Genomic DNA, 26886 nt, shown 5'->3' on the forward strand with positions numbered 1-26886 from the left:
ATACATGTAACTCACATTTTCAACCTGAACTGGTTACTAAATCACTGTCGCTAGTTGCGTTTTTTATATCGTGTCTCTAAACACACGGAAATACAATACTATGCTGCCCCCCCTCATGAAGGTAGCTGGTTGCACTGCCATTAAAACCTGTAAGTTCAATGCCTCTAACATTGCCTATTAATTTAAACTCCTACCTCGGTTAGTTTCTGACAAGTCACACTCGGTAGTGTACAACGTGTGTAGACCATACGGGCTTCTACTTCCGTGTTTGTATGGACGCGCTGTACCTCGCATGCGCTGATATGCCCTTTCAACGCGGGTTTATTTAAAGGCACACTTACCATTTGAACAACTTCATGTCGACTATGTGAGAACGTTGTCGGTTCGATCCCCAGCGGGGGTGAATGCTTAACTATGCAACTGCGCTCTGCGCATAATTAATAAATCTAAATGACCAGCTGAAAAATAAACATTTAGACATGTGCATATGCATATCATCGTCACGGACGATAAAGCAGTCAACATTACTTATAAGTAACACAAGAATTCTGTGCGTTCATTTAACCCTTTTGGCTTAAGGCTGTTCAGATAGTATATCCAATGGTTCTTCTGTTTTAACAAATTGTTTTTGTTGATGGTTCCTTCTTTTTTCTCCAACATTTCCAACACGCAAACTCTCAGTTGACTTATGTGATGTTGCTTAGCATTAAAATGTTCTGCTACTGAAGATTTCAAGGATTACGTGCGTTTGTTGCTTTTATGTTCATTAACATGAATTTTCAATTTTCTCTCGGTGATTCCCACATATACATCTCCACACGGACATTTGAGCATGTAGATCAAGTTCATTGAATCGCAAGTTGCGTTTACTTTAAGATGGATCGGGAATCCCTTCCTTGGGTGTGTTATAGTTGTTCCCTTCATGATATTATGACAAGTGTTGCAGTTAAGGCAAGGCACTGTGCCCCGATACGTTGGTTTTGTTTGTGGTTCTTTAGTGGGTTTCAAAAGATCTGCCAAATTTTTTGCTCGTCTATGAGCAAATACTGGTTCTTGTGCGAAGGCTCCTTGAAAATCCGATTCCATGGATAAGATTGACCAGTGGCGTCTTATGATTTGTTTAAATTGCGTGCTAAGTGTGGAGTATTTATTAACGCAGGTAATGCGTTTTCTTGTATCTTTTGGTTGCTCTTCAGGAGATCATGTCTGGATTTAGACGTAGCTCTGGTTTTGGCCTCTTGTATTATCTCTTCTGGATATCCTCTATCCCGAAATCTTTGTGTCATGTTATCCATTTGTTGTGCACATAGTGGGACCACTGAGACTACTCTTTTGACCCTCAAAAACTGTGAATATGGCAAGTGTCTTTTCAAAGCTTGCGGATGGTGGCTTCCAAATTGCAATACATTATTCTTGTCTGTGGCTTTTCGAAACAGGTTTGTAGTAAGGTTATTGCCTGTTTTCCTGATTTCTACATCCAAGTATTGGATTTGCGTTTCATTGATGCTCCATGTAAATCCTATTCTGTCCACTTTAGTATTCAGAATTTCGATTTGTTCCTGTAGTGATTGTTTTGTGCCCTTCCAAATCACGAAGATGTCATCTATAAAACATACGTACATTGAGATGTTTTGATTCCAAATCGGATTGTGATAGATACTAGTTCTCTTCAAATGCTGCCATATACAGATTGGCATACGCCGGAGCGGCGCAATTGCCTATTGATGTACCACTGCATTGAATAAACCACTACTTTTCATACTCAAAATAGCTGTGCCTGAGCGTAAATTGCATCAGTTCTAGTAAAAATATCTGTAGTTCCCTTTGATATTCACTGTCCAATAAGGCTCGTTCTATGGCTTCGAGTCCTTGTTGGTGCGGGATAGATGTATATAGAGCCTTCACATCAATTGTGGCCATCACCCATTCTTATTCAATTTGTACTGTGGATAGTCTTGACAAAAAGTCGGTGGTGTGTTTTAGGTATGATTTGGTCTTCAATACTAAGGGCTGTAAGTATTTGTCGAGAAATTTCCCAACCGGTTCGTGCAGACTTTGTTTGGTGGACACAATGGGCCTACAAGGGGGCCTCTGCAAGTTTTTATGGACTTTGGGTACCATATACATTGTGGGGCACCTAGGATTATCTTGGATGAGGTATTTTCTGGTTCTTTCTGTTATGGTTCCTAGTTCATGCGCTTTCATAATGATTGTTTGTAACATTTTTCTGATAGTTTCAGTGGGGTTGCTTTCCACTTCCATATAGGTTTGTGTGTCATTGAGATGTTCCATGACTGCTTCCTGGTAAAATGATTGATTCATTATTACCAATGCTCCTCCTTTATCTGCCTTTTGGCAGATTATCCCTTCATTGGTTGCTATGTTTTTGAGAGTCCCGAATTCCTTCTTAGACATGTTCATTCTTTTAGTCTTTTTCTGTGTATTCAATTGATGCAGGTCCTTCCTGCACAGTTGTTCATATAGATCGATAGTTTTGTGGCTCATCGGAGGCATGTATGTACTGTGTACTTTAAGTCCTTTCAATTCATCAGTTTCTTCCATTCTTTTTTCTACCACATTATCAAAGAAATGCCGAAGTCGTAGTTTCCTCGTGAGTTTAAATAAACTCACTTCTACTTCCAATAAATTAGCATGGGCAGTGGGTACGAAAGATAAGCCCTTTTGTAAGGTTGAGACTTGGGTTGAATTCAGTTCTACATCAGATATATTAAGTACCAAGTTTCTTTCTTCCCTTAATGTTTTTTCGTTTTGTCTTTTTTACTGGTTGCTGTTCGTGTCTGTGGCTGACTCTTTACTTTTGTTTTTCCTGAGTCCCCTCCTGAGTCTTCTGTTTCTTGGTGGCCTCCCTCTAAAAAAGGGACTGCAGTAGATGTACCAGCTTGTTTCCGTTGTTGTTGTGGTGTTTTATTTTTTGGAGGTCCTGTTCTCTCGCTATCTGTAGACGAGGTATATGTGTGGGATGTGTATCCCTTAGTTTGTCTTTTCTTGGCGTACACTTCTGCCCAGGTATAAAACTCTTGTAGCTTGTAATCAAGAGTGTCGCGTGTGTATTTTCGCAATTTGCGTTCGTTTATTTCCTGAGTGTGTTTTATTAACTGGTTGTTGATGTCTTCTATGGTAGATGTCAGTTCTTCTGCTGTGATCATTTTTCCTAGTTCATCCTTGGTTTTATCTATGTCTTCTTTTAATTCTTCAAGAATTCGCGATAGTTCCTCTATAATTAGCAATATGAGGTCCAAGCTGCATTTATTTAAAATGGCGAACCACTTTTCCGTGAAGGGTTTTGAATTTTTACAAAGAGAGGGTCTCAGAGATATGCGTAGGCCCCTAGGTATACGTTGCGCTTTGTGGCGCCACTGGCCAATCTTATCCATGGAATCGGATTTTCAAGGAGCCTTCGCACAAGAACCAGTATTTGCTCATACACAAGCAAAAAATTTGGCAGATTTTTTGAAACCCACTAAAGAACCACAAACAAAACCAACATATCGGGGCACAGTGCCTTGCCTTAACTGCAACACTTGTCATAATATCATGAAGGGAACAACTATAACACACCCAAGGAAGGGATTCCCAATCAATCTTAAAGTAAACGCAACTTGCGATTCAATGAACTTGATCTACATGCTCAAATGTCCGGGTGGAGATGTATATGTGGGACACACCGAGAGAAAATTGAAAATTCGTGTTAATGAACATAAAAGCAACATACGCAAGAAATCCTTGAAATCTTCAGTAGCAGAACATTTTAATGCTAAGCAACATCACATAAGTCAACTGAGAGTTTGCGTGTTGGAAATGTTGGAGAAAAAAGAAGGAACCATCAACAAAAACAATTTGTTAAAACAGGAGAACCATTGGATATACAATCTGAACAGCCTTAAGCCAAAATTGGCTAAATGAACGCACAGAATTCTTGTGTTACTTGTAAGTAATGTTGACTGCTTTATCGTTCGTGACGATAATATGCATATGCACATGTCTAAATGTTTATTTTTCAGCTGGTCATTTAGATTTATTAATTATGCGCAGAGCGCAGTTGCATAGTTAAGCATTCACCCCCGCTGGGGATCGATCCGACAACGTTCTCACATAGTCGACATGAAGTTGGTCAAATGGTAAGTGTGCCTTTAAATAAACCCGCGTTGAAAGGGCATATCAGCGCATGCGCGGTACAGCGCGTCCATACAAACACGGAAGTAGAAGCCCGTATGGTCTACACACGTTGTACACTACCGAGTGTGACTCGTCAGAAACTAACCGAGGTAGGAGTTTAAATTAATAGGCAACGTTAGAGGCATTGAACTTACAGGTTTTAACGGCAGTGCAACCAGCTACCTTCATGAGGGGGGGCAGCATAGTATTGTATTTCCGTGTGTTTAGAGACACGATATAAAAAATGCAACTAGCGACAGTGATTTAGTAAACAGTTCAGGTTGAAAATGTGAGTTACATGTATTATACAATTACTGATTCGTCTCGAATTTAAGTAATGGTCATCGACAAATTGTTAAAAACATTAGCTGGAATAAGCTTGCACCGTGTTTAAATTGGTGGTTATGTTTATTTAATCATGTGTTTAACTAGTTTGATTTACTTATCTGATTTAAGTGGGCTTTGAAACTGATTGAAAGTTTTTGGGATTTTCAGAATCATTTCCCTGATGAAGGCGGGAGACCCTGCCGAAATGCATTGGATGTCATAAATTGGGAATTGTTATTATTTGGACATTAATTATGGAGAAGTGCTAATAAAGACACTTACGAATCAATTTAAAATTTTTGAACACTTATTTTTATAAAACCTGCTGGAGGACCAGCACAAACTTGTGCTCAGGGTGACAGCTATACTATTGCAGTACAGCTGCTACGTGAGAGTATTCAGTAGGTTCCGGGCAGGGAATGATACCCTGGTTGCACGGAAAAATACAAAATTTTGGACTAAGCGGTGCACAATCCCACACCTTCAAGTCCTGCCCAATACCCCATGTATCCTGCGCAGGTTAAGAGACATATTCCGATGCGGCATGAAGCCGGATTGGGCCGGGTGTATCAAGGTAGTAATGACTTTGACTAGTCTCGTCGCCAGCAGCTTAGACAGGACTGTAGGTTCAGCATTTAGCAACGAGATAGGTCTATATGATGAGCAGAGTGTCTTGGGCTTACCCGCTTTGTGGATGACCACAATATTCGCCACTCGCTGGTCATACAGGAGCTGACCCCTCTCTCTACTTTCTACAAACATGGAGCGAACAAATGGAGCAAGTTTGTTAGCACTCAGTTTATAGAGTTCTATAGGTATTCCATTTGGGCCCGTGGCCTTCCCCGAGTGTATTCCTCTGATGGCCTGCGCCACCTCATCATTTGTAAGTGGGGAATCTAAAATTCCCGGTTGTCTGGATATTCTTGATCATTGCGATGTTATCTGCTTCCGTGTATATTCCGGCCGGGGTGTGTACCCCCCGCAATATTCAGAGAATTCATCCGCTACGGCTTGCCGGTCCTTTATCGTACTGGAGTTTCCTCCCTGTAACTTTGGTACCAGCGGCAACGCCCACTCTCCCTTCTCAAGCCACGCTATTAGTTTGCCGGCTTTATCTCCATGCTCGTAAATCCTGCTTTGAGTCTCATCGTTCTGCACTCTAGCCCTATCCCTAGCGAGGCCCCTATATTCATCCTGGCACAGTTTTAATCGATGTACAACTTCTGAAGTTGCTGCCCTAGATACCTCTTCTACCAGCCTCGTCACCTCTGCCTCTGCCCTCTCCATTTCCACCTGCCGTTTCTTCTTTTTCGCCACAACCAGAGACAAAACTTCCCCCCGAATACCAGGGTCTGTGCCGAATACACCGTATCCCTATTTTCTTGGAGGTATCTTTCCGTGATCTTAATGACTTCCTTCTTGGTGGCGGGGTCTCTCAAGTGCCATGCGTTAATTGAGGCTACCCTACCTACATCAGATTGGCCAGTTTCTAACTGGAGCCAGATCGGAGAGTGGTCGGAAACTACCCTTCCCAGATGTTGCACCTCCCGAACCTCAGTAGATAATCTATTCTAGACAGGCTGTGATATGCGGCGGACACATGCGTATTGTGTATCCCACTCGGGTTACTTATCCTCCAACCATCGACAAGCCCTGTTGTTTCTAAGAATTCAGGAAGCCACCTCTGCGCCGGCCTCAGTGTTCGGGCCGGGTGTCTCCATCCACCACCGCATTAAAGCCCCCCCCATCACAAGGAGGCCCAACGGCAAAGTCAGGAAGATAATGCCCAGGTCTCGAAAAGTGTCGGATTGAAGGCCGGGCGGGACATAAATGGACACTAAAGTAACTGTCTTCCCCTCCCACTGCCCTGATAGACCGATGTAGTGGCCTCGCTGGTCTGACCATGTGGCCTGAATGCTTAGGGGAAAGGAATTTTTCACCAAGATACTGACTCCCACGGTAAATCCAGCGTGTGCTACCAACTTATAACTCCCTTTGTGTAGGGCCATGCAACGATTACCAATAAGATGAGTCTCCTGTAGTAGCACTACATCTGGGGAGTGTTGTCTAATTAACTGGTTCACCAATCCCCCCCTTAATTTTGTCCCCAAGGCTGGTCACATTCCAGCTAATCACAGTTATCCCGGATCCCCTTCTAAAACATGACATTTAAACGGTATGGAAGCGATACAATCATAGCTTTGTCTCCTGATGCGAAAAAAGAAAAGAATAAGAAGTAACACATTTCAAACAATTCTGCACACAATATGTTTCCAGAACCAAAAATCCCAACCCGCCCAAACCCCGTCCCCCCTCCCTGCAGCCCTGCATATGGCTGTCGCCCATCCCCAACTAGCAGAGTGCCTGTCGCCCAATACCTAACCTACAAACTAACTAAAGGTAGTGATGAGGAAGAAGACCAACACCCCGCCTGCCCTACAGCCCCCTAAGCACAACCCCGGAATCCGGAGCATTCCACAGCAATCTTACAGGCAGCTGAATCTAGTCGAGCAACTAGCTGCGGAACCGCCCCACCACCTGACACTTCAAAACTGCATGAAAGTTCTTACGGCAGTCATCATTCCTGCTCCTGCAATTGATCTCTTCCACCTCTGTCTCGCCCCTCCGGCCCGTTCGAATGTCTGCTGTCTAACCAGTCTGATGTCACCTCAGAGTTGTCAAAAAACCAAGCCTTCCCTTCGATTTCCACACGCAGGCCAGCCGGGAACATCTAGACATAGTTTAGTCCCTTGTCCCTGAGTTTCTTCTTCATCGGAAGAAAGCTTTGTTGCTGCTTCTGCACCATCTGGGTGAAATCTGGGAAAAAGGAGAACATTGCATTTTTGTATCGCAGAGGGGGTCCTTGCATGTGCCGCCTGTAAAATCATATCTCTATCTCAAAAGTTCAAAAATCTCACAATCGACGGGGCGTGGCTTGCAGCCGAGCATGGCGGCAGCATAAAGGAAGAGCTCCAGTGACATTGCGGCCTCTTCAACGATCCGAACATAAATCCGTACTCCACATGACCTCTGTGGAGAGGACCTGAAACCTGGGACCGGGCGGGACGGACGGCCGTGACTCCGGTGAAGATTGAACACCGGGAACACAAGATAGAGGCGACGGACCTGGCGGCCTAGCAAAGCTGTAGGAATCAGGGGCTGGCGTGCAGCAGAGACTGACAGGAAGTGCCAGGGACCCGGGCGAGAGATGCCGGAAGCACCCGTCCAAGAGGAAGCGCGGAGGAGGTACGGGAGAGGTGCCCCGACGGCAGCAACAGACATCACCGCAACGGTGGGGGCGCCCAATAAGTAACGAGAGTCGCACCGAGACATTCACTTGGCAAAAAGCCGGACTGCGGGCTGAGAGGAGAAACGCGAGGGGAGCTGAATCCGGCGGGCCGCCATATTGATAAAGTAAGTCGGGCCCCGATGATAGAAATCCTCCCGCGGCTTAGGATAGCGGGAGGTGCCGGAGAGCTGCATCCTGAAGCACATTAGGCCAAAGTGTCTGGAGCCTTGGGAATCACAGCCCTACATGAGGAAGGAGCCAGGCGAAGTTAGAGACGCGAAAATACCGGCGGGCCGCCATCTTGGTGCAGTGCGGAGGACGCCCGACAAGGACATAATTCTGATGCATGCATACCAGCCTGACTGCCGGTTTACACAAGAACCCTGACACCTGGAAACGCACTCGGCAACATAATAAAGACAGGATTTTAAAGCAGGGGTATATAAAGGCACAATGAACAAATAAACAGCCTGTTGACTGGTGATCTATACTGAGGGGCACAAAGGGACTGGCGCTGCATCGACACTGTCTCTGGGAGGCTTGTAGGGAAGAGGGAACCTCACAGAACTGACACTGAAAAAGCCTTCAGCCGGAAAATACAACGTGAAGGAGGGGTTGCCCACCCCCCCCCCCCTGCACAAACCGGGACTCGGTCGCAGCTACACCATAGGCGCGACACCGATAACTCAGAGGGCGTAGCCAGTGACTACTAACTCAGAGGGCGCAGCCAGTGGCACAACACTGCTGGACCCGGTGATAAACAGTGGAGAGCCGCGGAAGACCTCGGAGACATCGACCATTCATCGATCCACTGGCGGCGGCAGAAATGTCGGGCAGGGGGAGTAAAAGCAACACTACCCAAACCAGAATTGACAGATTTGCACGTGACAAGAATGCCTCTCTTCCGCGGACGGGAAATCTCCAGCAGGCAAGTCAGCAGAGGAAGCAGGCAGCAAGCAGGCCACACTAGACGACGTGATGAAAGCCCTGACGCAAGTCCAAGCGACGGTAGGGTCAATATCAACCGCGATCACACTTATCAGGGCGGACTTCCATAAAATGTCTGAGAAAGTAAGCTCTATGGAGGTTGTGACGAAATCCCTGGTCGAGGAAGTCTCTGAACTCCAGGCAGAGGTGGAGAAGATAGCTGCGGAAAACAAGGTACTGCGAGAACGGCTGGACGACCAAGAAGGGCGCTCCAGACGGAACAACGTAAGGATCCTTGGGGTTCCAGAATCCGAAGGTACGAGAGCAATGGACCTCTATGTGGAGGAGTTGATACAGAAAGAACCTAAACCCAAGGGCCTGTCCACCTTCTTCTCCGTCGAAAGGGCCCATCGGGTCCCGGGAGGCAGACCGAAACCGGGTGCAGCGCCCCGACCGATCCTGGCTCGATTGTTCAACTCTAGAGATCGAGACGCCATCCTGCAGGCGGCGCGAGTGGCGCCACCAATTAAAATCCAAAATTCCACACTGGCCTTCTTTCCGGATTACACGGCCGAAGTTGCTCATCGTAGGAGAACGTTTCTGGACATTAAGAAAGAACTCAGATCGAGAGAACTTCTGTACTCCATGCTGTTCCCGGCAAGACTGCGTGTAGTGGCAAACAACAAAACCTGGTTCTTTGATACCCCTGAGATCGCTCGAGATTGGCTGGATGGCTGGAGACCAGTAGAGCCACCGCGTCGGACACACAGAACACACAGGAACCGCGAACCGAACCGCTGCACAAGCTCCCAAGCGTCAGGACGCGGACCAGAAGACAGATCCCCGGCAAGAGACAATAATGTCCAGGCCTCAGAAGAAGAACAATAGACACCTGGTGCGTAATAACATTTATACCAAAGGCCTGACTGAACGCCCTGGATACTAGGTGGATGGCGTCCACGGAGAGGAAGAGAGGCAGTTGTCTCCGGGGAAGTCCTTTCCCCAGCGAGCAAGTATTTTTGACTATGGGAAGCTCTCTGCAAAGTTGGGGAAGCGGGCGGGGGTAAGTCCGTGGAGCAGGGAGGGGGGAGGGAGGGGAAGTTTTGAAGTTAATGTTAGTATTGATAGTCATCACTCACGCCACATGGTACACAAACACACCGAGTAACGAGCTATTCCTCTGCCTCAACATAGAACGCTACGTACGCACTGAGGCCTGTAACATGGCAGCTAGAACACTACCCAACCAATCCAATGGCCCAACGGTTACACACTGCACCCACTGAGGGCACGCCTACGACAGTTGAGGTGCCTCCCCTGCGCATGCTTACTTGGAACGTCAGAGGATTGGGAGATAAAATAAAGAGGGGATTGGTTCTGTAAGCAATTAAACGCCAGGGCCCCGACCTAGTACTACTCCAGGAGACGCACCTCACGGGAACAGCATGTAAGGCGCTTGATAGACGCGGATATGTGATGGCAGTACATGCCGAATTCACGACAGGCTCCCGAGGGGCGGGGATACTCATGAAAAAGGCATCACCCTTTATGGTAGAACACCGCAAGACGGATGATCAGGGTCGTTTCGCAGCACTACATGGACAATGGGAAGGGAAACCCCTAAACGTGGTTTCCGTTTACATCCCCCCGGCACTCCAATCTGTTGCTTTGCCTGCCCTGGGTAAATTCCTTCTGGACCTCCCGGAGGGCAATACAATCATAGGAGGGGACCTCAATGCAATAGTAGACCCAACACTGGACACATATCCCATTAGAGAACGTCCTCGGGGAACTGCAACGCTCCCTGGATTTCTAGAGGCACTGGGCATTGCAGACGTATGGCGACAGTTAAACCCCACAGCGACACAATACACATACTATTCCGCTGCACACAATAGCCTGTCACGTATTGACTATTTCTTGTTCTTGGGGGTTGGACTGGGGAAAGTAGATAAAATAGAAATCCTGCCAAGAGGCATATCTGACCATTCACCAATATCCCTGTCACTCACCACCAAAGAGAAGAAGCGTGCTAGAATTTATCCACTATACCCGAACTACTTAAAAATCCCCAAGATCAGGAAAGAACTTAAATTAGTGACCACACACTATTTCAAGGAAAGCGCGGGATCAGTGTCCTCTCTTCGGTCTTGTGGGAAGCGTACAAAATGGTCCTGCGGGGAGAAGCGATAGCAGCAATTACAGGGCATAAAAGAGAGTCACGGCGAGAGCTCACAGAGCTCGAGCTGACACTCCAAAACCCGAACAATACCCACATGGCGGATCCCACACCGGAAGCAGCACACCTATTACACCTACGGCAGCAACAATACCAAGCCCACCTTAAAACGAAAGTCCAAGGATATCTCACAAGCACAGCACATAGAATATATGATGTAGGCGACAAAGCAGGGAAAATGCTGGCGTGGTTAGATAAGAGAGGGGGTAGTAATAGAGGTATACAGCGGCTGCACTCACATGACGGACAGTTGCAGACACATCCGGAAGAAATAGTGTGCACCTTGGCACTCCACTTCCAAGAGATATATACCCCAGAGCAGGAAGTCACTGCTCAGGCGGCGTTAAGCTCGCTTGAGAATATTGACATCCCCAGGCTCCCACAGGAGGCAGGGCAAGAGCTAGAGGCCGACCCGACAGAAGATGAAATTCAACTGGCAATTCAGGCACTGCAATCAGGAAAGGCGTTAGGACCCAATGGAATACCCATAGAATGGTATAAATCGATGGCCGAAACTCTCAGTAAACCATTACTGGAAATGTACATGGAGAGCCTGGAAAAGGCGGAACTACCGCTGGACCAGCGCACCGCAACGATTGTAGCCATACTAAAGCCGGGTAAACCTCCGTCTGAATGCTCCTCGTATCGCCCCATTTCCCTACTTAACGTGGAGGCCAAGGTTTTGGCAAAACTACTGGCCAACCGTCTGGTACAACACCTGCAGACACTGATCCACCCTGATCAGTCAGGCTTTATGCCTCACAGGAGTACAGCACTGAATCTCAGGCGGGTTCATGGGGTGATGGCATGAGCGCACCTTCTCTCGGAAAAAGCAGTGATTCTCTCCCTTGATGCCAAAATGGCTTTTGATCTAGTAGAATGGGAATATCTATTTGCGGTATTGGCACGTATGGGCTTTGGACCGAAATACGTAGCATGGATACGACTACTTTATACGAAGCCGGTGGCACAAGTGGTAGCTAATGGTCACGTCTCGCAGACGTTCCCGCTGGGAAGGGGGACGAGGCAGGGATGCCCTTTGTCACCCTTGCTTTTTGCCCTAGTGCTAGAACCCTCAGCAATCCTAATCAGAACAACACCGTTATTCAAAGGAATCGAATGGGAGGGTGGGTGGGAAGATAAAATATCCCTATATGCGGATGATATGCTGATTTATATGGTTGAGCCTGAAAATGGGATCCCAGCATTATTGAATCTCTGTAACACACATGGGAAGTCGTCGGGCTATACTCTGAACTGGTCCAAGTCGGTGATATACACACTAAAGGGTCCGGATCCGGTGCTACAAACGGACTGTCCCCTTGCATTGGCCCCGAACTCCTTTAAATATTTAGGCATTGTTATTACGAACAGTACCGCGGACTTCTTTGACAAAAACTTGAAGCCGCCTATGGAACGTCTTCGTGCCGATGTTAAACACTGGGCGACCTTACCACTGACCCTCCTCGGGGGTGCAGCCCTTTATAAAATGATGGCAATACCCAGATTCCTATATGTACTGGGAAACACCCCATATCCTATTGCACCGCGATACTTCAAGCAGATCGCAGCACTGGTCTCAAACCTACTCTGGAATAATGGCCCGGCACGTATAGCATATGATAAGATGACAAAGAGTTGGTATGAAGGAGGTATAGCATTACCGAATATACAGCTGTACAGCCCATCTTAAAATAATAAACCAATGGATACATACTCCAAGAAGTGACCCAGCATATAGAGCGGATTGGTTGCAGCTAGGGACAGACTGCATGCTCTCAGTACTATATAACAAATTGCAAGTCAAGACACTGCTGGGACCGACGCAACACACAGCGGCCTTGTGGCACATAGCACAAACACGGCTAGGTTGGAAGGGGAAAATCACCAAACTAACACCACTATGGGACACAAAGACATTAGGGAACCTACGATCTAGTAAGGGATTTACGCAATGGGACTGCATCGGAATCTCCACAGTTGGGGACGTATGGGACAAAGGCACGGTGGTCGCATTTCCGCAGCTCCAATAGCAATATGGCCTGGGCCCGACAGAGACGTTTAGATATGTGCAAATAAGACACGCACTGCTCCAGGCAATCCCAGTAGGCACTGATATACCAGAGTCCTCACCACTGGAGGATAGGCTGTTGACTGACTATATGCAACAAAGCGCGACCTCCCTCACATATAAAAAACTGATCAACAACCTAGGGGACCCTACAATAAAACTACGAGAAAAATGGGTGGGAGAAATAGGTGAGGTCACTGAGTCAGAATGGAACGAAAGACTAGCATCACCGAGAGGAGTAGGTATTTCAGCAAAATTCAAATTAGTGCAACTTAAAATTTTACATCGCATTTACTACACTAGGACTTTGCTTCACAAAATACATAGGGCACCACATCCCTTTTGTCTTCGGGGATGCGGGGAGGAGGGAACACTGTACCATACACTCTGGGATTGCCCGCGCATACAGGAATTCTGGAGACAGGTTATGCGCACTGTCTCGCAAACGCTTAAGATCTCCGTTCTGCCAGAACCTCGCAAATGCTTATTGAACATTTGGGACCCCAATGATCTGGATAGATATGGCCTGATATGGGCTACTCTGGCCATGATGGTAGCTAAACGAGATATTGCGCAAAAATGGGGGGCACCGGAACTGCCTACAGCTAATAGGTGGAGTAAAAACATGGACATGCTGATGGTTACAGAAAGGGCGGTGTATGTGCTCAGAGCATGCCCCAAAAATGGAACAAGGTATGGACAGCATGGAATATTTATAGAGGAGAAATTTGTGAACCCTTACCGTAAGAAGACGACTTAGACTCTGAAGGGGAGGATGAATAGGTTGCTCAGTGATGGTTTGCTAACATTACTGAACCAGACAAGGCGTCGTTCAAGTACGGATTTGCAGAGCTGCATAACATGGAACAGGTGGAGTGGCTGAAAAGTCGGTGTGAACGTGAAATGAATACCTAATTATGATGACTCTTTTTAGTTTTAAGAATTAATGTTCTGATGGTTAATATAATATACTGTACAACTCGAAAGGCCTTTAAACTGTGCTACAAGAAGTGATTTATGCATACACGGTTAAGTTACTACTTATTATTGTTTGAAACCGGCTAGCTGTATATAAGACTGAGCAGTAGATACTATGATTATAAGCTACATGGATATATGATTCTGAGATGAAAGTTAAAATGTAACCTTGTGAATACAACTTATGCCTTAAATTTCAATAAAGATTTAAAAATAAAAAAATAAAAATCTCACAATCATCGGGTGAGGGGGAGCCCCAGGCCTGGGCCTCCCCCTGGCACCCTGTGGGTGTGCTCGATTGTGAAAAGGTTGCTCAGTCCCTTGGGCTTGAGATGATTAAGGACTATGTCCTCCACAAATATGTCCGGTGCCGGGCCCTCAGATTTTTCGGGTACACCGAGGATGCATATGTTGTTACGCCTAGCCCTTCCCTCATATTCGTCGAGCTTCCGGTCCATCAGTTCACGTGAGGTCTTCAGATCACGCACCTCCTGCTGCAGCAACGCCATATCATTGATCAGGCTAGCAGTCTTAATATTTAGCGATTTAACTTTTTAAATCTGCCACAATCTCAAGAATACATCAGTGTTGTCTTTAGTCTGCAATGTGGGGGGTTGTAATAACAAACAACACAGTGCCACTCACTCTGGAGGCTCCACAGTATTTGCCACGCTTTCAAGTATTCCGCGCAACCTCCACAACTGAGGCTCGATATTTGAGGGCCCAAGAGCAGTACCACCAGCGCCGTGGTGCCGATTGTACATGCATGCTCCTCCGCTGCCGCCTCTACCAGAAAGTCTCACCACTGAGCCTCATCACCGCTGCAGAGGCCAGGCACACTTGACCAGGATCATCACTGGGTCCAGTCGCCCATGTGCACCGTAGGTCTTCTTCCAGGAGCCAGGCGCCTCAGCTGCTACCAGCTGCTTTTAAGCCAAATTCACCACTGAGGACTCCGGGCCCCCCATGCCCCATGGTCAATGAGTCACAGCCTGCATCAGCACTGGCCCCTTTGCATGTGTGGGGCAGTGCAACCTGATGTCCCCAAGGGCCGCCACGGCCGATCCGCACCTCCTCGAGGCTGCAGCCGGTAGTTCACCCCCACTCGATGCCGCGGCTCCTCATCTCTGCCAGTTAGGGTCCGCCTTCTTCAAAGGGTGTCGCGCCCGCACCTCTCAGGGCACAGAGCAGCGCTCCCCCTTTTACTCCTCCCAAGTTCCGGGCAGATCGGGCTCACCGCGCAGGGCAGGAGGTCCCATTGGAGAGATGCGGTCCACCTCCGATGCTCCACCAAACTCCCCGCAGCCGTCGGCCGTTAGCTAATGGATTTCGGGACCGAACCGGCAACTTCCGGTTTTCAGCCCCGTTGTTGACGACGTAGATGTCGGGCACTGCCTCTACTCCAGCCCCCAGCTCCGGAGGTGCACATGCCGCTCACTACCGGATGGTGTATCTTCGGCCCCAAACCTCACAGGCAGCCTGCGATCACAGCGCAGCTTCCACTCGGCAATCGGGTGGTGGGGTCAGCCCTCAGGATATTTCAGCTGGAAGAAAGGGTTGATGGAGCTGGGCACTCACGCGGCCATCTTGGACCCGCGCTTGGCTCCTCCCCCTGTAAATAGTATTAAAGTCTCCTGCAATAATCATAGGAGGGAGACACTCGACGATAAGAAGTCATTCAGCTCTGGCTAAAACCAAGCGCATCTATAAAGTCAGAACAGGCGGTCGCTCCTTTTCTTACCTGGCAGCAAAAAGGTGGAATGACCTGCCTACCGAACTAAGACATACCACAAACTACCTTCAGTTTCGAAAAAAACTGAAAACACACCTCTTTCCTAAAGCGTAACCTCTCAGCATACGCCATCAGTAGTCCCTCCTGGTACATAGCGCCGTGATATCCCTAGTAAGCATGAGCGGATTTTGCGGATTGGCAATCCGCGAATTTTGCGGATTTGCGGATTCGCAATCCGCAAAATCCGCGAATTCCAGCGAATTTGCGGATTTTTTTTTTTTTGTGTTCGCCCGTGTTTCTGCCAGTTCGCGAGGGTTTTTACAATTTCGCAATTTGCGAACTTACCTGTCGGGTCGCAAGTTTTGCGAACTTGTTGTTTCTACGTGTCCAGCCTGTTTGGGACACTCTTCTTCATCACTGCCACTCTCTGTCACCACTGCCACTCTCTGACTACTCATGCCACCCTCTGGCCCACCCATGCCACCCTCTGTTTCATCACCACACCCTCTGGTTGTCCAGTGTACATTATTTTCGGCAAAGCAAAGCACACCTTCCCTGCCTCAAGTGACCTGAATTAATTTGGGGCTGATTAATGTGTCACAGAATATTTTTTTAGCTGGCACCTGCTTCCTTAGTGCGCCCTGATTAGTGATCTTTTGCACTTGCTAAGTGCTTTCATTGTTGCAAAATTAGTTACAACACCTGCCCTGCCCCAACTGACAATAATGAATTAGGGGCTGATTAATGGATTTTAACTTCCAGCCTGGCTCCTGCTTGTCTCCCTTAGCTGTAATTCAGGACCTTTGTGGCATATGTGTAACTATTCTGAGGTTCAGAGCAGGGTCACATAATAGTTTCAACTGGCAACTGAACTCTGGAGGGGCCCCTCAGGAAGCACTACAGGAAATGGCTACTAATGATGTGCCTGAACTTTTGAACCTGGTAAGTAGTTACTTTCAGTTTTGCTAAGATCGTATTTCGGCAATTTTGCACTTATTCGCGGGGCGCGAACTCACGCGAACAGTGCGAGCAGTGCGAGCAAAATCCGCTGCTCGCGGATTTGCGAATTTTGCGGGAAATTCGCAAATCTCGCGGATTGCGGATTTCCCGAAAATCCGCAAAATCCGCGAGCGTAACGGATTTTCCGCCCATGCTTAATCCCTAGGGATGAGTGTCGCGCTCTACAAATACCGCAAATAAATAAATGGTCGTGGAATCTTTGTTTTTCTCTGCGTAACAGTTATACATATTAAAAATATTGACCACAGTACCTTTTAAGGACCTTATATTGATCCTCAAGATATCTGGGAATGTCTATTTTTTGACAATGCTAAGTAGGGAGATCTTGACCCAGATAATTAGTCCTCTCAAGGCCTACCATTGGTAGAAGGCCTGGTAGCAATGCAATAAGAAACCAACCCTACTCTGTGAATCAGGGATGCAGCCCAGGATTCTTGCATTAAAACAATCTGAAAAGTATCCACAAATGTATTCCACAATGGGACAGTGACCTTATGGAGAACACCAGTGGTGTTCCATGAGAGAATTCAAATATTTAAGTTGTCATGGGGCCAGAAACAGGGGCTACATTGGAATGAATAGGCTGGGTTTGCAAAGGAGGATGTACCGTTACCAATGGATCTTTGGGTAAAGCCTTGCTTATAATATTCAAGGCTCCATGTAGTTGCAGCAGTCGATCGCTTTTAGGTCCTGATTACAAGTCTGGTAGTTCTCGGACCACCAGACTCGTAGAGGCGCGGCAGTGGCGGTCCAGCCACTGCCGAACCGGTGCTCTGGCCATCCCATTACGAATAGGGCGGTTGGACCGCCATTGCAGCGCAGATGCTACCAAGGAACCGCTGTTCCCTTACGGTGGGGAAGCGTTGTAGAGCCAGCAATATGCTTAGCTGGACCGCCATGGTCCTGCCAAGCATATTACGAGTTTCCTCTTTGTAACGGTTTTCAACGCGGTTCCTCCTCCATGAAAACAGTGGCGGAGAGTACACAGAGGAGGCCCTACAGGGCCCCTCTGTGCCTCTGGGCCCTGGGGTGCATAACATGTTCCCCCCTGTGTGCATGCACCACAGTTCCTGCTTGGCATGGACTTTACAGTCCATACCATGCAGGAATTGTTTTGGGCGTTCCTTTTGCTGTGACCATTTTAAGGGGTGCTGCCGTGGGAACGCCAAAAACAGCCCGCCAGACACTAGGAAACTCGTAACCTGGCGGGCGGCCCGAACACAGGTTTGGCGGTGCTGGAGCAGGCCGCCAGCATGGCAGTCTACTCCATGCACTGCCAAACTCGTTATCTGGGCCTAAGTGGAGAAGTAGAAAGGACCTGAGAATCTGAAGGATTAGATAACACACCTGAGACACCCTCTTCATAGCAAGGACTAGAAGATTGTTGACGAACACAATGAGCACTGGCTTGAGAAGAAAAGAACATTTGGGTTGCAAGTGAGTAGCCTAGCACAAGGGTTGAGCTAGCAGCCCGAGGGGGATCAGAAGGAGTAAGTTCTGCGGCATTAAATTAGAACTGGATTGTAGTGCCTAAGGATGGAATAGATCTTGATCCAAATTCCCTAGACCCTGGGCCGGATTCTGATAATCCAGTTCCAGTCTAATAAAGTACATGGAATTGGAAGTTCCCGTTACGTGTTATGCAGGAAGGATGTCAGAATAAATAAGTGAGAGGCATCCCCTCCGGTTCCTAATCCAGTGGATTGCCTTGTTAATCAGAGATTTTGCGTTCTCTTTGGCATTTTCTCTCAAATTAGAGACATTAATATATACAACAAATCCTTTGCTTTTGGTCTTCATTACATTAGGGTTAAAATTAATGTTAAGATGGGAGGCAGTGTACTAACAAACGTCTCCAAGTCTCTCAGCATTATCAGTCCCACAGGTAATGTTGGGTACTGCCCGGCTTTCCAAGTTGCCTACATGAGGACGGTTCAAGGTATCAACAAAGGGGATTTGCAGTCCAGGGTCATTGATTTTCAAGGGATCCAAAGCGTGGGTTGGTATCATCGATCGTTGGGGGCCTTAGTAAAGGCTGGTAAATAAAAGACACAGGGGCAATTGGCACGCTTCTACATTTGGGTGATCGCTAATTCGGGGAGTTGGTAGGCTTTCAGGGATAACAGGCTTTTCAGCTGGTAAGCTCACAGCCTTGAGGCACTACTCTGGCTGGGGGCCTTAGTTAAGAGGTCGTGAACTCTCTGAGTCAGTTGAGTAACAGCAGATTTTAACAATCCAATGTCATCAGTTACTTTGCAGGTAATTGAAAGATTTTTTTTAATTAGAGGTGTATCAAACAGCCCAGTGCTGGTCCTTCTCTGGCAATGTACAGAGGATGTGGAACACACTCACGACCCACTTCAGATGCAACCCCTCCTTCTCTTGCTTCAAAAAGACCCTAAAACTCTTTCTTCTCAACCAATACTTTACCGACCAAGGCAACCGTCGTAGGTATCAATAACCTAGTGGACTCCCCACTCACTTTGACCTTCAAGGATGGTGGTTTTCCGGCTGTGTCAGCCACCTGCGTCCTTCTTCCCTCACTGGATACATAAGTATTATGTCTGCTTTTATCTTTAGGCATCCTCATGTCCTGCAATGTCATATAATCTTTTCTTTTCCTTTGTGTATGTAAAGCGCTCTGATACCCACGGGTCTAGCTAGTGCTATATAAAACTTTATAAATATAATAAATAAAAGTATCAATATGTGTAAAATATGGGGGATGTAATGAGTCCGTTAATGTTTGCATATAAGAAGATTGCGATTCCCCATGAGTCTCACTGATAAAGAACCTATTACTACATTGGAAAGCATGTTCAATTGGCTCATTCTCCACAAGAGCAATGAGATCTTGGCCAGGAGTAGGTATCAGGTTTCCAGCACTAAGGGATACTGGGGAGGTTAATTAATCGTAATTGAGGGCTAACATCTATCAGAGAGCATGAAAACATTTGTTATGTTGGATGCGTCTGTGGGCCCCTTCTGGGCCCTTCCTTCATTAATGAGAGATTCAACATCTTCAATAAGTGTGTCAATTTCTTTAATTGTCAATTTTCACCTGCATGTCTCCCTGGCTTCTTGAGCGTGCTTGCTCCATGAAGCACCACCTCTGCCTTTAACTTCCCTATTAGTACTTATGCAAAAGATTACACTAAACAACAAATAACAGTTATGCGTAAAAAATAACTAAGCTTTAAAACAGAAGTAACATAAAGGTTATCCAACTATAGAACAGAAAGTATATTGGCCTTGGAAGTCCGTCAGAAAGAACGCCAAACTCTTAAAGGTATATATGCCGAAATATGTAGAGTAAATCATCCCTAAGCTAAGATAAGTAGGGTTGGAGATGGACAATTAAGGGGGGTGGCCCAGCCAAGTCTCTTCCAGGTGATGACGGATAAAGACGCGCATCCCGCGCAGCGTGGAGTGCAACTTTATAGAGCTGTGGGGTTTGCTTGCTCCTCTCGATAGCGCAGTGCAGTCTGGTCTGGTTCCAGTAGTCCCCCAAGATGGGGTAGGAATTCATTTTTTTAAGTAAACATTCGAACAATAGCTTTAATTTCATTTCATATATATACATTTATTAAAGTTATATTTCGGAATGAAGTTTTCTTCCACATGTAAAATAAAGATACAAAATACACTTACATAACATAAAAATATCTTTAATATTTATTTTTGCATTAAATGAACGTTCATATCTTTCCCTATACTTTACCATGCCGAGATCTCCCTTTGGTGAAGTCTAAGGAAAAGAACAAACAATACCAAAGGTTTCTTTATTCAAAGCATACATTCAGATACATAGAAACAGAAAGTCCAAATTAAGAGGTCAGTAGCCTCATGATGACAATGAGGCAAGCCTCCCAACCAAGTCCCATTTTCTCTGCAAATTGCAATTTTAAGATTAAGGATACAGTTGGACTTGGTAAACAGGTTCAAAAACGTGAAAGCACCTGTGAATACAGGTAACACATTCTCACTAAAGTCTGCAACAATTCATAACCAATCAGAAAACTGGAATGCTATTTAAGACAGTGGACAATGGCTGGTAAAGAGCTCCTGCTCTAACATTCCAAAGTATATCTCTCGGTTCCTCCCTTTGTAATTTAGAACATTCTATCCCCATTGGGTGCAAGGCTCTAACAACATTATAGCCCTTCTCCCTTTGACTATACCAGCTGTTAAAGGGCCTCCGCCTCATTATAGGTCGCCGCCTGCAGCTTGGACCTAAAATACGGGTTAAGGGCCTTTACCAACCAGCATACCCTCATCAGCAGGCCACAATGCTACATTAAACCTGGAATTTGAACCCACCTGAAAGAATTGACTGACTCATCATGTACAAAGGACCTATTGATAGCCTTTTCTACAGCAGGAGCGCTATAGCGGGCGACCTAGAGATAGATTTAGGTATAATTGTGTATTGTATTTCTCATTATATTTTTGAGAATCGGAACCAGAGTGGGCAAAAAGTTCTCTTAACAAAAAGACATGGTAATACTGTAAATAGCAGCAACGAAGACACCCAGCTACTGCAAGAGGCTCTTAGCAACCATACCCCCAAAGACATAAAGCAACAGGATCAGCAATAATCATGACAAAGTCATTCTTGATTCTTTGTTACCAAAGAGATGGCTCTGAGATCAAAAGGTACATATATGAAGGAGAAGGTATATTTTGAATACAGTCTGCTTTGCACACGTGGTACTGTACGAAAGACTCTTACTTTAGATGGTGTTTATCAGACTCTACTATTTATTCTAATTGGTTTGTGTTAGTAGAGTTAAGGGTCATCCAAACCCCCTACTATGCACAACCATCATCTGAGATAGAGGTCTGAAGGGAGAGCCCAGTCCCTCCCACCACCCTACTACACACATCTATCATTCCAGAGAAAGAGAGAGATCTCTGCAGAGAGGCCAGTCCTTCCACACACCCTACTACGCACATCTGTCATCTGAGACCGAGGTCGAAAAGAAGAGAGCGGTCCCTCCCCACACCCTACTATGCACAACTATCTTACAGAGATAGGTCTCAGCAGAGGGGCCAGTCCCTATATACACCCTACTACCCACACCCCTCATTGTAATGACACAGCACAAAAGATTGCTGGTGACATGTCATGATATCAGAGTTACAAAAACTGAGTAAATAAACAATTTCTATTGAATATTTATTTGTTTAATGCTCACATACATTTTACAAAGATTTTGCAAACTATGAGCTATATCCCGTTTTGTTACAATTAAAAAAAACATTCTTTTAATAAAATAATGTCAGAACACACCATATATATAGTATAAAGTCATTCAACTTTCTTGACACTACTGTCCAGAGTCAAATCAGGATCCCCTATGGATGTCTGCCCCCCCCATATTATGAAAGAAATTGGTCGAGCTATGCCCAACAGCATGATTTCCCTACTCAACGACTCTCTCACGTCAGGGACAGTACCCAGCAGCTTCAAACAGGCCTTATTGATTCCTCTCACCAAGAAGCCTGGCATTGATCCGCTCGACCTCACGAACTATCGGCCCATATCTTTGCTACCTTTTCTATCGAAAATGCTGGAGGCGCACGTCACCAACTGCCTCTCGAATTTCGTGGAGGAAACAGAATATCTTCAACCCAACCAAGCAGGCTTCCGACCTGGTCACTCCACGGAGGCAGTAATATTGGCCGTCCAGAACACCTTGAGGTCCAACGCTGATAACAACCTTCATCAGGCCTTAGTACTTCTTGACTTGTCCGCGGCATTCGACACGGTTGACTATTCCATTCTGGTCAACCGTGTCGAACAGGCGGGTCTCAGAGACTCTGCCCTAGCCTGGTTAAAATCGTTCATCTCCGAACGTACCCAGTCGGTTCGCTTAGGCCCCTTTTCTGCCGCCAAGGTCAAGTCTTTTTGTGGGGTGCCCCAGGGCTCCTCACTATCCCCCCTGTTATTCAACCTGTACATGCGGCCCCTCCTCTTTGCCCTGAGTAAGCACAAAGTCACTGCATACAATTATGCAGATGACTTACAGCTTATCTTTGTTCTCAATTCCCCTAACGCGGTGGTGGACTTCCAAGCCACTATGACCCTAATCCAGAGCTGGATGTCCTCAAATCACCTCAAATTAAACCCAGGGAAAACTGAGTTGATTCTGCCCGGCAAGAGCGAAATCAGTTGGAGCCCTAACTTCTGGCCGTCGGACATGGGCCTTCCCCCTAAGAAATCTTCCACTGTAAAAAGCCTGGGGATTACCATCAACGAGGACTTCTCGTTAAAATCCCAAATTGGAACCGTGGTCTCCTCTGGATTTTTCCAGCTGAGGAAAATCAGGAAAATCGCCCATTTCCTCACTCCCTCCGCCTTAATCCAGGTAGTCATGGCCCTAGTCCTCTCCCACATTGACTTTTCTAATAGCCTATACCTAGGCCTACCCGTAGGACAACTCAAAAGACTACAGTACCTGCAGAATCAGGCCGCTAGGCTGATATGCAAAGTACCCAAATGGGAACCTATCAAACCAGGCTTAGAGAGTTTGCATTGGCTACCCGTGGCTCAAAGAGCCGAATTCAAAGTCGGATGCATCATCTTTAAGGCTCTGCAACACAAGGGACCTCTATTTATCAGACAGCTGATTGGTAGATATGTCCCCTCACGGAATCTAAGATCTGCCCACAAAGACCTTTTAGAAGTTCCTCGTTTTAAGAAAAAACGACAAGGCGGCAGCAGCTTCCACTTCCTAGCAGCCACCCTATGGAACTCTTTGCCACTAGCCCTCAGACAGAGCAAAGACCTCCTTGCCTTCAGAAAGGCTTTTAAGACTCACCTCTTCACAAAGGCTTACCCGAAATAACTCCTCTGGCAGACTCACCTCTTGTTATGTTTTTTATCGTACCAGCGCCAAGAAGCCCTCGGGCGTACGCGCGCTCTATAAATTTTTATTAACATAACATAACATACCATACAAACACTCCCAAAAATAATTAATTTTCTTGTTATAAGAAGAACCCTAGAAATTCAGTGAACAAAACAAAGGTTAACTTAATGTTTAGTTAGGTGAATTTATCAGTGTGAACATTAACGTTTTGTACTACAAAAATACAGAAATTCACCAGTTATAGTTAGCAGCGCTAACAATAAGTTGTGCCGCGCCAAGCACTGATTATGACATCATTCATGACATGTTCTATGACATCATTTATTACATCACTGATTACATCTCAAATGTTTTATCCCTATTCAGGGTGAGATTATTGTTTTTAATCCAGTCTGTCAACTTTTCCGTACACATCGAAAACTATTATTTATCTCAGTTCAGTCTGAGTATAATTTAGGTATCATTTGGGTATGCTTAATCATTTTGCGGTGCCTTTCCCATAAAGAATAGATCAAATACTGTCTGTGGCTTTTCCAAGTACCATTTCAGTGCTCACCCCCTTTCTAAAGCCCTATTGGGCCTGATTGGACCTGATTGGACTTGTTTTCTATATATTTAGTCAGTTAATTGTTAACGATTAGTTCAGTGATTATACCGAACAATGGGTGATAAGATATGAGACAGTAGTTTGTCATTATGAGAGTGTCTAATTATGTTGTTTTTTTTGCAGTGAGTGACTATTATTTCCTTCCATGCTGGTAGAACTTTCCCTACAAGCAAGTGCTATGACACAGTGTCATAGTCAACTTCTGGAATGCAGCATCCTCATTTTAGCCCCCTCCAAGGTGATCCCATGATGGGGAATTTGGGGGAATTGGATGTATCCGGTAGTATGATTACTCTCCCTATCAATGGAAGCGTGACCCTCCCAATTTATGTTAATTGAGATTCCCCAAAAATGTATGAGAATGGGTCACTCCCAAACTACATGGACTATGTCGCAGTGCCAGGCTTGACACCTCCAACAGGCAGAACCTGGCAACATGCAGGCTTGAAAGAGAGGTGCCGGTGAGGTTACATAGTTTTTAAGCTGATGAACAGGAAAACCGTCAAACTGTGACGAAGCTCTCGTTTTGATCCATGCATTTATAATGGTATTATCCGAGACATTTTGTAATACGTCCGATGATGCTTCCTTATTATGTGCATGTAAAGGACTATTAATAGTTTTATGTAATCTTAAATTGTCCATTAATTTGTCCACTTATTCTTGGAAAAAGGTTTATCTATATTTTACTACAAAGTTCTTGTGATGGGGAGTGGCTCATGACACAGGAGGATTGGCTAATGATTTGTAAATCTCAAAACCCTCTTTAGTGAGGTTATGAAAAGAAGTGATTTGGATGTGGTAGAACTCTTCTTTCTTTTTTCTTCATTATTTTCTTATAAATTTTGTATTTGGGATTGATATTGCATATGTTCTCTACTATCATATTTTCTGTCAATGGCCATTCTACTATTTAACAGGCTTATTTAGTAGAGCAGAGTTCTGCAGTATACCAGGTTACTGATGTTTCCACTTGTTTCTCATAAATCTTTCACTGGTCAGATTTAGAAGGTTAGTGGGTATAAGGAATGGAAAAAGTCTGCAATTTAAATGTTGTTACTTTTCAATATGCTTGATGAAACTGCAGATGACCCCAGTTTTTGAGAAAACATTTCTTTAAGTTGGGTGAAAATCATCCAAGAGTTATTATTAGAGACTTTAACTTATAGATCTACTGATTGATTAGATAGAATTTTATTTTGACAACAAAAAACTCATATAGCTCTGCATAATTTAAATTGTTTGCTTGTTATCACTACTTTGTATTTTTCTAATGTTCATAAATCTCTGTCTTGTATTGATGATTTCTCAGTTAATGAACTAGACAGTTACTTGACTTGTTATACTGTTTTACATACAGGTATCGAGATACTCAGTATTTCATATCATTCAAATATTTCCATTACTTGTGCGATACTAATTCAACAAACTCCAGTTGGCAGATGAATTTTGACATTATATAAAGTGGCACAAACAAAAATCATAAATACATTTTCCGTTTTTCCGGAAAACTACCCTATATATGCATCTGTTTGTTTAAATTGTAATGTGTATAACGTAACTATGTCCTTGATGGTAATATTAATTTCAGAGATATAATAATAATAATAAGTAATATTAAATTTCAACAACTGGAAAATTAAACCAAGTCTACAGTATGATTTTACATCCATTAGAAAGATAACTGGAATTATCATTACAAAAATGCAGAATTGCTTACAATTCTTTCTTACACGAGTGCTGAACATCTTACTGCCAAAGAGAAAGAATCACATTTATACATTTACATAAGTCAGGCCAATTACTTGCAAATTGTTTAAGGATTACAATTGAATGAACTAAAACACAATATCTACAAAAAAAATAATGATTAGTTTATATTTTTGAAAATGTTTAATTTACTTTAGCCATCAGTCTAAAATAGTTTTCTCATTGTGCATTAATACATGAGACCAATGGTGTTTTTAACTTTTCCTATTTACTTCAATTGGAAAAAGTATTGAATTGGTTGCAAACTTTGTCAATTGTAAACTTGTACTAACATTTTCAGTACCGTTCGGCAGGGAAGATCTAGACAGTGATTCATCAGTCTTTTTTAATAGGTAATGACATAATATTAGATTTTCCTGCCATATTTTAAAAAATGAACCACAAGTTAAACTTTGTTGTGATGTGTTAGCTTTAGAGGCTAAAAATGTGTTTGACTATGTTTCATGCATACATTTCACATTGAAATAAATATTCATAATATAGTTTTATACTGAAAGTATCTAATTTATTCCAAGCACTATAGCTTTAAAGAGTGGCAATACTCTAAAGATGATAGAAGATGCATTATCCAAATGATTCCCTCTTTATCTATCTTGATGTGGTAACGCTAATAATGTAAAAATAGTCATCTCCTGGTCTACGCAGATAATATTTTGCTTATGCTCACCGACCTTAACAGATCGATTCTAACTTTGCTCTCTCTTACCTCATCCTTCTTCAGAAACTCGGGGTACAAGGTTGACTGCTTTATTAGCAAAGCCCTGCCCATGTCCTGTATCACCACAAAGACATCCATAGCTGGCTTCCCGTTTCACTGGAAGCAACAGTGCCTCAAGTATCTAGGCATTCTGATCGATAAAGGTCTTGAGCATATG

This window comes from Lissotriton vulgaris, chromosome 1_2, assembly GCF_964263255.1.
Source record: "Lissotriton vulgaris chromosome 1_2, aLisVul1.2, whole genome shotgun sequence".
Lineage (NCBI taxonomy): Eukaryota > Metazoa > Chordata > Amphibia > Caudata > Salamandridae > Lissotriton > Lissotriton vulgaris.